This window comes from Balaenoptera physalus (genome assembly GCF_965194825.1).
Source record: "Balaenoptera physalus genome assembly, chromosome: 16".
In the NCBI taxonomy this organism is placed as follows: domain Eukaryota; kingdom Metazoa; phylum Chordata; class Mammalia; order Artiodactyla; family Balaenopteridae; genus Balaenoptera; species Balaenoptera physalus.
The window spans coordinates 10,387,291-10,403,721 of NC_138898.1; the positions used below are offsets into that span (position 1 = coordinate 10,387,291).

The 16,431-nt window shown below is 48.7% G+C and overlaps 1 protein-coding gene and 1 long non-coding RNA gene across 6 annotated transcripts in view; one reads left to right on the forward strand and one right to left on the reverse strand.

Moving 5' to 3' along the window:
• NFATC2 (nuclear factor of activated T cells 2) overlaps window positions 1-16,431 on the forward strand; it is a 158,357-nt gene that overhangs the window by 125,239 nt on the left and 16,687 nt on the right. The window lies entirely within an intron of this gene.
• The window catches only part of LOC309644581, an 88,630-nt gene continuing 85,988 nt past the window's right edge, over window positions 13,790-16,431 (reverse strand). The window contains exon 8 of the long non-coding RNA XR_014254508.1: window positions 13,790-16,163. This is a non-coding gene — a long non-coding RNA (uncharacterized lncRNA). The remainder of the gene's footprint in view (window positions 16,164-16,431) is intronic.

Sequence of the window (16,431 nt, forward strand, 5' to 3'; positions counted from 1 at the left end):
ATTTCCGGCTTTCCTTGGAAAATCCAAGCATCTGGCCACCCTGGGCCCCATGTTCTGCACGGCGGCTACCTGGAGTCAAAGTCAAGGCTGGTCCTGAGTAGAGACCACCTCCTTTATTCAGACAGAGCGTGTACTTGTCCATGGTGCCGCCCTCCCCCTCTGTCTCCTGAAGATGGATGGAGTGTCCATTGTTATTTACCAGCACGCTGGTACTGTTGTTCCTCTCATACTTGGCCGACCTCACTCAGCCAAGGTTTCCATCCAGACCCGTTCGGCATTTGCATTTGTTAGCACTCTTCTGGAAGTGCCACTTACGTCTGTGGCCACCTAACGCAGCACCTGGCGCACAGTGGGCACTCTGGAGGTGTCAGCTCCCTCTTTCTTCCCTCTCCCTCCTTGTGGCCGGGGGTAAGATTTAAAAACACCTTTTTGGATGAAATGCTGTAAATATATATAAATATAGAGTAGCACAGTGTACCCACTTACCCACCGCTCGGCTCCAGCTGTGGTCAACTCATGGCCAGTCGGGTTTCTTCTACACCTCTGTCTTCTGCCGTCTCTATTTCACAATAATAGTTTGAAGCAAATCCTACACATCAAAAATCCTAGATACCAAAACCATATCATTTATTGTGTAAATATTCAGTATGTATCTCTAAAAGAAAAGTTTTCTGAAAATACTCATAACACACATGAAACTTAATGAAAATTCCTTAAAATCATGAAATATCTGGTGTTTAAACTTCCAGTCTTCTCACACATAACATAAAGGTTTCCTCCTTCTTTGTTTTGTTTTTATTATTTTATAGTTTGAATCAGGATTCAGACCAGGCCCACACACTGCACGTGGATGCCTTGGGGTCTAAGACTGTTGTCATCCAGGGGTTTCCCCTCTGGATTAAATAATAGAACCCTTTTTTGGTTTTATCATTATTATTATTTTGCAATTTATTTGTTGAAAAAACCAGATTGTTCGTCCTATAAAATTTCTCACAGTCTGGTTTTTACCAATTATGTCCCCATGTTGAGCTTTAGCATGTTCCTCTGTCCTCCGTATTTCCTGTAAATTGGCAGTCAATTCTAGTGGTTTCATGGATTCAGGTTTAATTGTTTTGGGCAAGACTGCTTCATAGGTGGGCGCATCTTTCTGTCAGGAAGCACGTGCCGTCAGGCTGTCCCCTTCTTGGTGATGTTACCAGCTACTGATGGTCAGTGCCGAAACTCCATTAATTCAGTGGTGCATTGATTGCAAAATGGTGATATTCTGTTCTAATTCTGTCTTCCCTTCCTCTTCTGTTAGCTGGAAAACTTCTATAAAGAGAAACTTTCCTTCATCAACAATGGTAGGATTCATATAGGAAAAGCAAGATGAATGCTTGATTCTTTCCCTTTATTTACCAGTTTTTAAAATAATGGGTTGGTTCATTAACATCGTCCAGTGGTGATCAATTAAGGAGGTTTTTTTTTGGTACCGTTATGAACTCATAGATTTAAGCATAACTGATGTTTTAAGATTTTAATGGGCTCTTTTGCTTGTTCCTTTTGTCTTTGTCATTTGATGGATCTAAATAATATGACTTTCTCTCCTTTTTTCACCTGGCTTAGCAATATGCTCAGATATTTTGAGACATCAGGAAGGAAAGAACCCTATACGTAGACTAAGGGTTGTGTTCCTTACATGTGTGAAGGGGAAATCATAAAATAGCTCTTGAGTGCCATCTGGCTCAGATATCCCTCGCAGCATTGACGAGTCTTTAACCGTGGTTTAAGAATAGAGTTTGCAGGGCAGGGGAAAGTTATGTATTGATGAGGATGTAGAGGGCACCCAAAGTAACAGCAGCTTAAACAAGATAGATGATTTATTTCTCATGTAACAGCACAGGCATAAGCAGTCCAGGGCTGGTGTACTGGTCCCGTGGTGCCAGGACTAGGCTCTTTCTGTCTTATCACCCTGCCATTCTTAGGGTGGTACCCTCATCTGCACTGTCCAAATGGCTCCTGGATGCAGGAGAGGGTGGAGGAAAAGAGGAAGAAAGGCATGCCCCTTCTCTTTAAGGGTATAACCTGGAAATCTCATATATCCCTGCATCTGATACCTCATTGGCCAGAACTTTGTCATGTGACCACAGTGAGCTGCAAGGGAGGCTGGGAAATGTAGTTTTTATATTTACCCAACCATGTGCAGAGCTAAAGTCTATTAACTATGGAAGACAGTACGAATGGGTTCTGGGTCTCTGCACAAGAAGCACGATCATAATGGGAAAATATCTCCAAAAGGAGGTTGGATATTTTGTATTGTTTAATATTCTTAGGAGTTTCTTCATCTATTCCACAAATATTTATTGAATGCTTCCTATGTGCCAAGTGCAATTTTAGGTCCTGGGGACACAGAAATGCATTAAACAGGTCCCTGCTTTCATGAAGCTTACCTCCTAGTTAGGGAACCAAACAAACAGCTAAATAAATATGTACTTGTCTCTCTGCATTTACAGGGAATTAGTCCCAGGATCCCCTGCAGATACCAAAATCCATGGGTGCTCAAGTCTCTTATATAAAATTGTGTAGTGTTTGCATATAACCTACATGTATCCTCTTGTATACTTTAAATGATCTCCAGATTAATTGTAATACCTGATACAAGGTAAATGCTATGTAAACAGTTGCCGAGCTTTTGGAACTGTCTGGAAATTTTGTTCCAAACATTTCAGTCCACGGTTGGTTGAATCTGTGGATGTGGTTACAGTCTATGAAGAAAGTCTAAAACAGAAGAGGGAAGAGCCCTTACATGTCCAGTTATTGCTGATTCTCCCCATGGGAGGCAGAATTGCCACCAGTTAACCACCAGTCGGAAAGGTTTAGTGCCTGATTCTAATGGAAACAACAGCTATATAATGTTGAGTGTTGACTATAAAGGCCGGTTTCATAGACTGGAGAATTCTTGGCTCTCTCTGGGTGTGAGAAGCCACTAGGAACTTCTTTCTTGCTGTGTTCAGTGTATTCCCTGCTGAGCGCCTGGGACAGTGGCTTCAGGGTCAGAAGATGTTGATGAGTAGCTGTTATCAAAGGAAGCTTGACTTGGAGCCCTACTTCGCTTCCTTGCTTGTGGCCTTGGGCGAGGCATGTGTGAAAAGCAATTTGTAGATTGTCATGTGCCCCACAGATACTGGGGAGGGCCTCTTTTGGCGTGGGGTTGGCAGGCCGCTGCCTCAGGAAACTGCCAGGAGGCATCTCGTTGGGGCATTTGCTTTCTTGGTTTGCCTTTAATCTACTGGTGCCCATTCATTCATTCCTTCTTTGAATGGATATTCACTGGGTACCTACTGTCTTCTGGGCTTTGTGCCAGGGGCTGGGACACAGCAGTGAGTGCAATGGACGGAGGCCCTCGCCTCATCTGACCAAGTCTCTAGGGGAGATGTCAGTCAATGAGTAATGCGAATTTCAGATGGGGTTCAGTGCTCTGATTAAAACGAACAGGTGAAGGTAGGGGAGGGCATAACTTCTGACCCCGCCGTCAGGGCCAGCCTCTTAGAGGAGGCGGCCTTGAGCTGAGACCTGAAGGAGGAGGTGGGGAAAGGGAATCCCAGGCAAAGGGAACAGCGTGTCTAAGTGCTGGTTTGTGTGGAGGACAGAAAGAGGTCTGGGGTCGTTGAGATTCATGCCCAGGAGATGAGATTTTGAGGGCAGGCCAGACCACGGAGGGCCTCAGAGGCCACGGCGAGAGGTTTGGATTTGATTCCTGGAGGGAAGGGAAGCTGCTGGCAGGTGGAAGGTTGCCGTTTGGGGGGGGGTGTTGGCCAGGCTGGCAAGTACAGGAAATAATCATAACAATAATCCCTCCCCCTTAATGAGCACCTTTGGAAGGCAGAGACTAATTATCATCTCCGAATCAAGGCTGTGAGACCAGGCTGAGGAGTAAGGCAGTGATTTGTCTCGGGTCACAGAGCTTGAGGCCCAGGGAATGAGCTGTTGGAGGCATGTGTGTGAGAGAATGATCTAGATTCAATTCATAAACAGAATGGAGCATTTATCTTGGGCCTTTCACTCCGTGCATCTGATGAGACGCCAGAAAATTGCTTTCCCTCCATACCCGCTGATCTGACTTCTTCCTGGACACCACTGCACGGACACCCTGCAGGAATGCCCGACTCAGCCGGTGCTAAAGTGCTCTCATACCCGACCCTCCTCTGTTCCTATCTCCCCTCCCCTACCTGTCCTGAGGAATTTGGGGTGTGGCCTTAGGCGAGTGACTTAATGTCTGTGACCTCAGTTTCCCCATCTGTAAAATGGGGCTAATAGCAGTGCTTCAGGTTTAAATGAAGTGATATATGAAAGTGCGTGTAGCAGGGTCAGTCACATGGCAGGCGCTCCCTAGTGTAACTGTCAGCTTCATCATCTTCCTCTGTCCAGGGTGGTGGAAATGTCTTAGTCTCTGCATTTGGGACGTGCCAACCCTTCTTTAATATCTTCTCACCACTTCCGGGTCGAGGCCATCTGCTCAGGCCCCACAGTGAGCCTCGTCAGGGACACTGGCCCGGGCCCTCCGGACACCCTGCTGTGTGTGGGGCGCGGGAGGTCGACTGTAGTCTTGTTCGTACCAGCAGACGGCCGGAAGCAACCTGAGTATCTATTAATAAGAGTCAGCCACACAAGGGGGTACTGAGCAGCTGGGGATAGCAGCAGAAGCGCGGGACCTTTTCCTGTTTGTATGTTTATGCTTTGGGATTCTTTTCGCCTTTGCCATATGCATGTATTTACTTTAAAAAAAACTAAGAGGAAAAAAAAGATTAAAGGAAGGGATACATTTCAGGTCCTAGCAATGACCCTAGAAGCTAATATAAAAAAATGGGGATTTAGAAATAGGAAGCTTTTAGTTCCGGTTAGGGGCTCGTCTCCCACCATTTGGATGCGTAATCGTCCTTGTGCACCCCTCTGGGCTTTGAGTGGAGGACACGCAGCTGCGCTGAGATTTTCTTGCCTCTGGACCTGCGCCCACTCCGTAACCTCCGCCTGGAATGTCCCACCCCTCCCTCTGGTGCCTTCTGAAATCTGACCAGCGTTTGGAGGCTCTGACAAGCTCTCTTCTCCCTGCAGCCGTAGGGTTTTTCTCTTCCTCTGAGTACTGGAGCCACACCTGGTCCCTTGCAGTTGCTGTTTATTCCATGTTCCTTTCAGGTGCTTTTGTGTATTCCCCACCCCCCACCTCAAGTCCAAGTCTCCGGGTGGTAAGGACTGATGTCTCTGACTTGTCTGTACCCCGGCTGCCCCTGGGCTGACTTTGCACATAGTAAGCCCTTAATAACATTTTCTAATGTCGCCTTTGTGCAATCTAGCCCAGCTCCCTGCACATAAGATGCTCACCATATATTTGTGGAACTGCATGAATATCCCAGAATGAAATGGAGATCATATACTGCCTGGGTTTTTTGTTTGTTTGTTTTTTTGTTTTTTAAATTTATTTTATTTATTATTTTTGGCTGCGTTGGGTCTTCGTTGCTACTCGTCGTTGCGCTGCGCAGGCTTCTCATTGCAGTGCCTTCTCTTGTTGCGGAGCACGGGTTCTAGGCATGTGGGCTCAGTAGTTGTGGCTCGTGGGCTCTAGAGCGCAGGCTCAGTAGTTGTGGCGCACGGGCTTAGTTGCTCCGTGGCATGTGGGATCTTCCCGGACCAGGGCTCGAACCCGTGTCCCCTGCATTGGCAGGCGGATTCTTAACCACTGCGCCACCAGGGAAGCTCACTGCCTGGGTTTTAAATGATTGAAAACTATTCATCATAAAACCACAACAGTAATACTTCTTTTTAATAATAATAGCAGCTAATACTTTGATGTCATTTATTGCATACCAGGCACTCTTCTAAGACATCATTATATTAACATATTTAATCTTCACAACAGCCCCATGAGGCAAGGACTATAATTATTCCCATTTTATAAATGAGGAACCTAGTCCAGAGAGGTTAAGTAACTGGCCCAAGGTCACACAGCCAGTGAGTAAGTATGTAGATGTTCCTTATCTAGGTTTTTGGGGAGGAAAGATGCCATGCATTTCTTTGGGAGTTCAGGAGTACAAATACAAAAACACCCTGGAGCAGCTGCTGGCAAGGTGTGACAGCATATAAAACCTGGGGAGACGACCTGTGTCCTGGTCCTAGAATCAGGCCTCACGACAGCTTTGGAACCAAGGGCTGTGAGCTTTTCAAAAGGCCTGAAGAAAAGTTTGAGAGACTTAGGGGGTTGGAGTGGAGGAATAAACTCCATCCGAAAAGAGAAGCACAGAATTGAAGTGACAAATGTTCAGTGAACTGCCTGTAAACATAAGATGTCAGCCAGTCACCTTCAACCTTTGCAGCAATATTTAAATTGTATTTATTGTGAGCAGTGGGGGCATTTTACTCGCTTGGCATCATAGGGCCAGCCTGGAGTTTTCAAAAGTAACAGTGCTGGGGCCCTCGAATGTCCCGCTGGTTCTCTGTGGGGTGGCAGCCAGGGAGGCACAGGGAACAGCGCGGGAAGGCTCCCGCGGGCCCCTGGTCTGCCCCTCGACGCCACGCTCTCCTGGCCTCAGACTGCCCCGTGGACTTGAGTCCCAGAGGCAGAGTCCGAAGACCAGGCCGGGGCAGGCCTTCAAAAATGTGCTGGCTGCTGGGCCCACTAGAAAATCCATTTCTTGCTTCCAGCCAGCAGCCCTGCCCAGTCCCGGGCCATCCTGGGGTTGTTGTGACAGCAAAACGAAGTGCCATGGAAACGATTGTGCAACCCCGGGCTGCCTGGAGAGCAGGGCAGCTGCTCTCAGCTGGGTCGGTGCAGCTTCGATCTGCCCTCCTCCCATTCCCCTTGGTATCCTGTTGTGCTTGGCCTGGGCTGCCTTTGGACTCAGAAGCGCTTCTTTTGCAGGGAGACCCGCGAGCTCGCTCCCCCTTTTCGCGCCAAGAGGCAGCCCAGCTGGCTCTCACGCCCCGATTCCGGCTGCCGCCTTCCAGCCCCTGCTCCTCCCGAAGGTGCGTCCCCGTGGGCCCAGCTGGCGGCCGGGGACGCCCGGGAGTGGGCATCTGAGCTGGCCCGGGGCTTCCCTCTGTAAACACAGTGTTTGCATCCCAGGCCTGGTCAGGGCTCTCCCGGCCAATGGGGCCTCCCTCCCGCTGTGGTTCCAGGCGTTTCTGGGGGCCGAAAACAGAAACCAGCCCTGTGTTTTCCAGGCTGCCAGGCTTCTGAGAAATTCATGCCTCAGCCCAGAAATTCCCTGCTCCCGCTCACCCCCGGCCCCTTTCAGAGAAGAGGGTACCTGCTCCCCACAGGCTGGCTTCCTGTCTCTTCTGATGAAGGGGAAGTTTCTGGGGAAGGTCTTTGGCCCCATTCGCAGTGGCCCATCTCTCTGGTCACGGGAGCCTCTCCCACCCCAGTCCCGCAGCTGTTTGATGTCAGAGCGCAGGTCGTGGGGACCCTGCCGTGGGCTCTTGCCACCTGACTGTGGCCAGGATCACCCTGGAAAGAGTTTCCTAAATTCAGACCCGAGATCAGAGCCCTGGGGCAACTGCGGTCCTGAGGGAGCTGCTAGGCTTTCGGGGGTTCCCTCTGTGGGGCTGGTGTTGGGGGCCGGCAGGAAGGAAAGCAATTCATTGAAGGTAATTCCTGCTGAAATAGGAGTGACTGATAAGGTTAGGGCCCCCTCCTGTGGGTGCCTCCAATTCCCACGGGGGCTCATTCATGCTGATGGGTCTCAGGGAGAAATGGGCTGGGATGTTTTCACGCAGAGGTTGCCACCTCTAGTTTCTGTGTTGGAAGGTTTGGCATCCTGACCCAAAGTCTTGCAATTTAGTCAGTTCTACTCCACACTTTTGCTGAGTACCTACCTACTATGTGCCAGGCAGAGAACAAGTCAAAGGGCATTGATTTGCTAACACGCACTGTGGTTTGTAATATGGCCACATGTACTGTGTGTGTGTGTGTGTGTGTGTGTGTGTTTGCGCACACGTGCCCAAAATCAGGCATGCAAAGGAACAGCCCAAGAGCTAGAATGGGCAGCAGAAGAAATAAGTTGGCTCCATCAGGTCCTCCTTGGACTTCAACGGTTAACTCTGATCATTTTAGGTCTGAACAAAAAGCTTCTGTCTTTACCATTAAACCAACGTTTCTTGGCGAGGCAGGAAGGCAGGGTAGAGGGGTTTCGAGTTTGCACCCTGGAATCCCGCCTGCATTTAAATCCTGGCTCGGCCACCTGCTGGCTGTGTCACTCTGAGCAAGTCCCTTCAGCTCTCTGAGTCTTGGTTTACTGGACTGCAAAATGGGGATAATAATAATACCACCTACTCAGGGGGCCTTGTGAACACTGAATGGTTAATGCATGTAGATTTCTTAGACCAGAACCTGGCACAGAGCAAGTGCTCAGAACGTGCCAGCCTCCCGCATGATTTCTTTCTTTTTTTTTCCTGAATGAATCAAACCGTTTCTTTCCGATTTGTGCTATAGGAATTATCCAAATTTCCTTCTCCCCTACCATCAATACCAAGACAGACCATCTTGTGGATTCCATTCAACTGTGTGGTCAGTCCCCACGCAGCACGATTTCTTGACACCTGAGGCCAGCCAGGTCAATTGACAGGTGCTGGGTGAATGAGGGGCGGTCCCTGCCCTGTGGCTCTTACAGTCTCATGGGGAAGAAGGATAATAAATACAACAGAGAAATGTATTTCAGATGGTGAGACATGCTATGAAGGAGAGAAACAGGTGCTGTGAAAGGAGACCTTGGACAGGGTCTCTCAGAGGAGGTGACCTTCTCCTGCCCCAAGTATGCCAGAAGGCCCCCTCCCCCAGTCCCCACGGGGCACGCTGCTGTCGTTCCCCAGCCTAGTTCTTGTGTTGTAGGCACAAGGTCGTCTGTCTCGGTTTGTCTGCCTTCCCTCCATTTCCTTCCCCACCTCCTTCCTTCCTTCCTTCTCCCTCCCTCCCTCCCCCCTCCCCAGTTCCTTCCTTCTCTGTCCCGCCTCCTGCCCTCCTCTCTCCCTCCCTCCCTCCCTCCTCCTCTCTCCCTTTCTTCTTTCCTTCCCTCCTTTCTTTAACTGCCAAATGACTTTCATTAAATATACATAAGATATAAAAAAAAAATAACAATACAAATACCATGTACCTACCCCGAGTTTAAAGAAAAAGAATATAACCATTACCTTTGCACTCTTCTGCCTTCTAAAAACATTTTTCATTTGCAAATCTTTCAGTTATGTTTCTCTACAAGAGCACTCGTTAAAAATTTTTCTCTGATTTTCATTCTCACAGTGAAACTAATTCTTTTTTGGGGGCTAATTTTTAAAAATTAAAGTACAGTTCATTTACAATGTTGTATTAGTTTCAGGTATATGACAAAGTGATTTAATTACACATATATATGTGTGTATGTGTGTATATATATATATATATATATATATATATATATACACACACAGATATATATATATTCCTTTTTTAGATTCTTTTCCATTATAGGTTATTGCAAGATAGTGAATAATATAGGTCCCTGTGCTATACAGTAAATCCTTATTGTTTATCTACTTTATATATAGTAGTGTGTTAAAATAATTCTTTAATATCAAACTCAATGCTCAAATTTTCAGCTGCCTCATAAATGGCCTAATTTTTTTTCCCACAGTTCATCTTGACTCTGGATCCAAGGCAGGCCCACACAGTGTGGTTGTTTGAAATGTATTTTCCGTTTCTTTCATCTGTGCAGGCCCCCTTTATCTTTTTCCCCTTTGCCATCTTTGCATTGAAGAAGCCAGGTGGTTTGCATGTAGGCTGGGTTTTGCTGATTGCAGCCCCGAGGTCGTCGCTTTGTCCTCCGCATTTCCCGTAAATCAGTAGTGAGATGGGTGGCTGGATCAGATTGAGTTTGATGTTTTGGGTGAGGCTCCCTCACACGTGGTGTGTTCCTCCATCAGAGGTGTCTGGGGTCTGTCTCTGTTCTGCAGTGTTCACAGCCGTGATGTTCCACGCCTGGACTGAGCACGGAATTTTGAGTCTATTTTCTTCCCTCCCACCTTAGACGAATTGCTATCCTCAATTTTGTGTTTGTCACTCTCCTTTTTTTAAAAAAATAGTTTTACCACTTGTTTGATTCTCTAAACAACACACTGAGTTTTCCATGCTTGTGAACTTTACATAAATGCAGTCATTCTGTAAGTAGTTTTCTGCAACTTGCCTCTTCCTTCAACATTACGTTCTTGGCATTCTTAGGTTGTCATTTTTGTAGCTGTAATTCTTTCCTTTTCTCTGCCGTGTAATAGTCCATTGTAGAGCTCATTTATCCTTTCTGCTGATGGTGGACATTTGGTCATTTCCAGGTTTTTTTCCCTATGCTGGTACAAACAGTGCTTTCCAGAATGTTCTTTCTCTGCACACAGAGGCGTTTCTGTTGGGTTGTACTTACAAGTAGAATTGCTTGGTCACTGGGCGTACACATCTGCCACATCAGTAGACAATACCAAATTGTCTTCCAAAGCGGTTGTACCAGTTTATACTCCCATCAGCAACACAGAAGTAAGTACATGGCTCTACATCCTCCCAACGTTTGATACTGTAAGATTGCTAAAGTGTTTGCAAAACTCCTGTGGGTGAGGTGGTATCTTTCAATGAATAGAAACTTTTAATGTCGTTAAATTTATTTTTGGAAAGGTTTGAGCTTTTTGAGTGTCATTTGGGACGGTGCTACCGAAAATGTGTCATTGGACTGGCCACATCCGTGTCACGTGGAAGCTTGTTAGAAATGCAGATTCTCAGGCCCCCCCCCCCACCCCAGATCTGCTGAATCAGAAACGCTAGGGTTGGGCCCAGCAACCTGAGCTTTTACGAGCCCTCCAGTGATTCGGATGCTTCTCTGAAGCACTGGTTTAGGAAATCCCTTTCTACCCCTATGTCATAAAGAGAGCCTCTCCTGTTTCATCTTCCCAACATGTTACAGTTTTATCTTTCACACTTAAGTTTGTAATCCACCTGGATTTGACTTTCGTGTCCAGTATGAAGTAAATTTCTAATTTCATCGTTTTCTGTGTGGATAAGTTGTGGCCCCAGACCATCTATTGAGAAGTCCGTCCTTTCCCCACGGGCCTGTAATCCATCCATGTTGTAAATATCGTTTCCATGTACGTGCAGGCCCCTTCGTGCTCTCTCGGCTTTGTTCCGTAGGAGAGTTTGTCCCCAGTTCTTCATTACAGCCGCTTTGTAGATATTCTGGACGGCTGGTGGCTTTAGTCCCCAGCTCGTTGTTCCCCAGAAGTGTCTTTTTGCTTTTCTGCAAAAAGAGTCAGCCTGTCAGGCTCCACAGCATGGCATTGAATCTTTCTGTCAACTTTAGATCGTTGAATCCTTTGCTCAAATGGGGGAAAATGGACATTGTACAGTATTGAGTGTTTGTGGGGTCCTTCTAAAACCTGCTCAAGGTCATCTTTTATAACAGAAGTAAAGCTAGAGCCACTTCTCACAGGGGCTTGCTGTCATTCTGGCCACCAGCCCCGCCGCATGGGCTGGGCTGCGTCTCACAAGCTCATCACGGTGGTCCCTAAACCCACCGCCCCCCTCGAAGCTCAGTGGCCTCAGTGGACGCGTCCTCAGGGTTGAGATGACAGAGGGCTATAGTTGGAAAGGCTGACCCACCCATCTCTAAGTGTCTCCAGTTTCCTGAGGATATGCTACTCTTAAAACCTGCCTCCTGCTAAGGTCTTTTCATGGGCAATTTCTAGCCACATCCCAGTTGGCGTATGAAATGGGCTCAGGATAGAGATGTTCACAAATGGAGAAACAGTTTCTCCTCCTTGAAGTTGGACTGAGTGGAAAACAAAGGTTGAGGGTTCCAGATGCCACAGTCTTGTCTTGAGCCCATTTGCAGCATGGTTTAGTACGCCAGCTGTGTACCACCCTCGGTGCTAGGTGCTCTGTGGGTGGTGTGGGCCTTGTGGAACTTTGGAGCCAGGATTTCACTAGTCAGATAAGGAGCCAGGCAGGGGACAGCATGACCCAAAACTCAGAAGCCCTGGCTTCTCCCTTATGACAGCAAAGCATGATTTCTCTTGGAATCTGCTCTACTGAGACGGATGTTAACCCCACATTTGGCCATGATGAGGTCAACACTGGGGACACTGGAGGGAACACAAAGGCTCAAAGTTCCTGCCCTCTTTGAGCTCACAGTCTGAACATACACGATAACACCAGCTAGAATAAGTGCTATGGAAGAAGGTAACGCACGGTGGAGGGGAATAGAGAGTGGTGTGTGGCATGGGGGGCCTGCTGTTCCATAAGGGAAGCATGCCAGAGGAGGTGACATTTGAGCAGAGATCTTGCTGATAGAGCCTTGCAAATATCTAAGGAAAGAGCACCCTTGGTAGAGGTGATAGCAAGTGCAAAGGCCCTGGGGTGGAAGTACACTTGGCGCATTCAGAGTGTAGAAGGAAGGCTGGGGCTACTAGAGGCGAGTGAGGAAGAGAAATGCATCCTCTTTGATCTCAAAGGAATGGCCTTTCCCAAGGCCAAGTGGGGTCCCTGGGTCCCAGCAGTGGGTTGGTGCTGGCTGGTGAAAGTCCATCCAAATGCAATTCTGACTAGGAAGCCAGCGGGTGTGCGGCTGCGGATAGTTGCAGATAGAGGCAGCCACTCACCACTGTCACCTTCTGGGAGAACCTGGATTTCCCCATCAGATAGGCCCCTGACTGTGGAGGCTAAGATGGTTATACTTTCTTTGGAGAGAGGGTGCCTTATATGCCATCAGAGCCCGAAGCCAGAATCAGATTGACACCACGGGAAGGCTTGGTTTCCTTAGATCTAGAAACACAGCTTGCTGGTGGTTTTGTGAGGCGTGAGCTTCAACTTTCCTCTTCTGCAGGAGAATACGGCCAACAGAAGCAAGCTGGGATGGCTCCAGTCACAACTGGGAAGCTGCCGTCTCTCTCTGAACCCCAGGCCTTGGCTCTACTTTAAGTCTTATGAAAATCTAGCACCATCTCACCTTTTAGATATGTACCCCGGACTTGGCATCGTGGTCCCAAAGGGGCCAAGTCACTCTTTGCTTCTTAAATCTCATCCCCCAGATTAACTAGAGTAAACATATATGTTAGCTCGCCCCCATTTTTCCTTGAATACTATATGGGTGACTTCTACTGGGTAACCCTGATAATAGTTGGGGTCTCCCAAGGACCAGTCTTTGTTCAGAGTTGCACTCAAAGAAGCAAATTCTGACTGCCAGATGATAATTACAAAAGAATTCCCGTCTTCAATAGCTTGAGCCAGACTGGGTAGGTTTGAATCCTGGCTCTGCGACTTAGTAGCTGTATAAGCTGGGTATGTTCCTTAATCTCTCTGTGCCTCAGTTTCATCCTCTGTAAAATGGGGACAGTTAATACCTACTCTGTGGGATTACTGTGAGGATTAAATATATGTGAAGTGCTTTGTAGAAAGTGCCATATAAATTAATAAAATAATAGTAATTATTATTCTACTACATGTATCAGGAGGTCTCATCTACAACTAATAGAACAGCTGGCCAGCAACCTTCCTACTAGAGTTTCAGACCAGTTCCTGGAGACCGTCAAAAACCAGACTCAACTGGGCAAATTCTGGTTAAATCCAAATCAATTTGGAGTTTGTGTTTCATTCATTCATTCAACCATCTCTCCAGGAAAATTAACTGAGTACCTACTATGTACTGGACTCTGTCCTGGGTGCTGGGGTCATGGCAGTGAAGGAGAGAAGAGGTCCCTGCCTTCATGGGGTGATAACAACCCAATGAGGGGTTGATGTTTCCATGTCTTTTTTTTTTTTATTTTTGGCTGTGTTGGGTCTTCGTTTCTGTGCGAGGGCTTTCTCTAGTTGTGGCGAGCGGGGGCCACTCTTCATCGCGGTGCGCGGGCCTCTCACTATCGCGGCCTCTCTTGTTGCGGAGCACAGGCTCCAGACGCGCAGGCTCAGTCGTTGTGGCTCACGGGCCCAGTTGCTCCGTGGCATGTGGGATCTTCCCAGACCAGGGCTCGAACCCGTGTCCCCTGCATTGGCAGGTGGATTCTCAACCACTGCACCACCAGGGAAGCCCTGTTTCCATGTCTTGAGCTTCAAGATACAGGGTCCTTATAGCCTGAGCCGTGCTAACTGTCCCCCCCAAAACCAGGATCCATCACCATGGTAACCATGTGCAAGGGAAAGGCGGGGTTCACCCTGATCCAGCTAATGCTAGGCTTCTGTGAACACTGGTGTGTGCCCACAGAACTGTCGGTGGCCATAAATGAGATGACATATGTGAAAGCTGTGGTTCTTCATAGAAGGTGCCACTAGACGTTGCTTCATCGGCCCGTGCACACGTGGTCCTTTAGAAAGTGTGGAGATGAACGTGGCCACCTGCCCCCCCTCCCCTCAAGGCCTTTCCAAGTGGCCAGGCTCCCCTGTCAATGCCTGGGGAGCAGCTCAGGCACCGCTCTCTCTCGGCCTTGATGGAGTCGTGTTGCACGTGGATTTGGAGTTCTGCCTTGTGAAGTCTGATTTGAGTGGAGGGTGGGCCTGGGGGTGGATGCTGGCACGAAGGCCCCAAGAAGCTGTGCTGGGAGGTGGGGCCTGCCTCACGTTGCTGGACCAGAGCAGGATGAGTGCGTCTCCCTGGAGGCTGGCTCAGGGCAGGGGACCCCCTCCCACCCCTCAGGGCTTGGCACCTTCTTGGCTGCAGCTCATCTGCCCTCCTCCCAGTTAGCACCTAGGCTTCTTACTCGAAACGGGAGCCTCAGAACTGCCATGTTTACTCATCCTGAGAGCTGAGGACAGTTTGGGACGAGGTGCGGCATTTTTCTCGTAAGCCCCAAGGTCTTGCTGGTAAGATGTCGGCTGCTGGGGGCCGTGCGGGCCTGCTGCCAGGGCTGGCTTCCGGAGGCCTCTGGTTTGCAGAACGTTGGTGACTCAGAGGCTGTTGTGTGTGTCACTAGCCCAGTGCAGCCAGCACACCATGTGGGGTGGCCTGGGAGGGGGGCCCCCCCTTGGCAGGATGTAAAAATGCACCTCTAGGAGCCGGGCTGACCTCAGACCCACCCACTCTGAAAATTCAGAAATAGCTTCCAAGGTGAAAGTGCTTTGGTGAGAGAAGGTGGCCTGGTCACCAGTCAATTCAGTGTGTTAACCAAATGTTCTCTGTGAGGTGGACTAATACGTACTAACAATGTTAATAGGAACAGCTGCTAACATGGGGTTTTTTTTTTTTTGTTAACTTGGCATCGTTCCAACTGTATGCATTGTCCAACGTCTTTCTGGGATGCACATTATTATTCCCATTTTACAGATGAGGAAACTGAGGCCCAAGAAGTGAAACGATTGACTCACATTCCATTAGTGAATGTGGGGTACTTACAACGTGTCGGATGCTGTTTACAGCACCTGTCATGTGTCTACTCATTGATTCCCTCTAAAGTTGTTAAGAACCGTCATTGCCCACTTTTTGCAGGGCAGGTTCAGAGGGGGTCAGGGCTTGCCTCAAATCCATGGCAGGGCATGGCAGGCTGGACTTGGACCCCAGCAGTCTGGCTCCCACCTGTGTGTTTCCCTGTGGCTCTGCCCTGGTGTGAGCCCCTCACTGCTGTGCTCAGCCCCTGCACTGGGCCATCTGTGGCCACCACCCTCAGACACTTACCACCTTACCAGACACAGAAAGGCTGAATTTGTGAGGTCAGTGGAGGGCAGGGAAGGGAGAAGGAGCTGTTGGCCAGAGGATCCCGGGCAGCAGTTGAGGCTGGATGGCGGCAGAGAAGTGGGATTCGGATGCACAGTAGGGAGAAGGGGGCTTTGCCGGCACAGAGCCACATGGCATGAAGGTGTGTGTGTGTTTAGGGGTGTGGAGGACACTGGGGCCACAGCAGCGCCTGCTCCTTGTTCAAACCCTGCCTCGGAGTGTGACCTTGGGCAAATCACTTAACCTCGGTTGCTTCGCCAGCAGATGCCCGCCCTGTGAGCACACCTTGAGATATTAGAGAGGAACGGTCTTGGGTAGAGCAGTGGTTACAGGACTGTCTTCGCTCAGGCCGCCATAACAGAATTCCACTGACCGGGTGGCTTAAACAGCAGAAGTTATCCTCTCATAGTTCTGGAAGCCAGAAGTCTGAGATCAGGGTGCCCGTACGATCGGGTGTTGGTGAGCCTGCATGCCTTCTCGCTGGGCCTAGTGAGTGAGCAAACAAGCTCTCTGGTCTTTCTTCTTACAGGGCACTGATCCCATCCTGAGGGCCCCATCCTCATGGTCTCATCTAACCCAAATCACCTCCCAAAGGCCCACCTCTAAATACCATCACACTGGGGGTTAGGGCTTCAACATGGCCATTTGGGGGACACAGTTCAGTCCACAGCAAGGACTGTACAGGTGAAGGGTTGATCGAGCTGGGTGAGTCAGGAGTTAGGGTTCTGTCTGCATGTCCTGGGAGAGTTAAGGT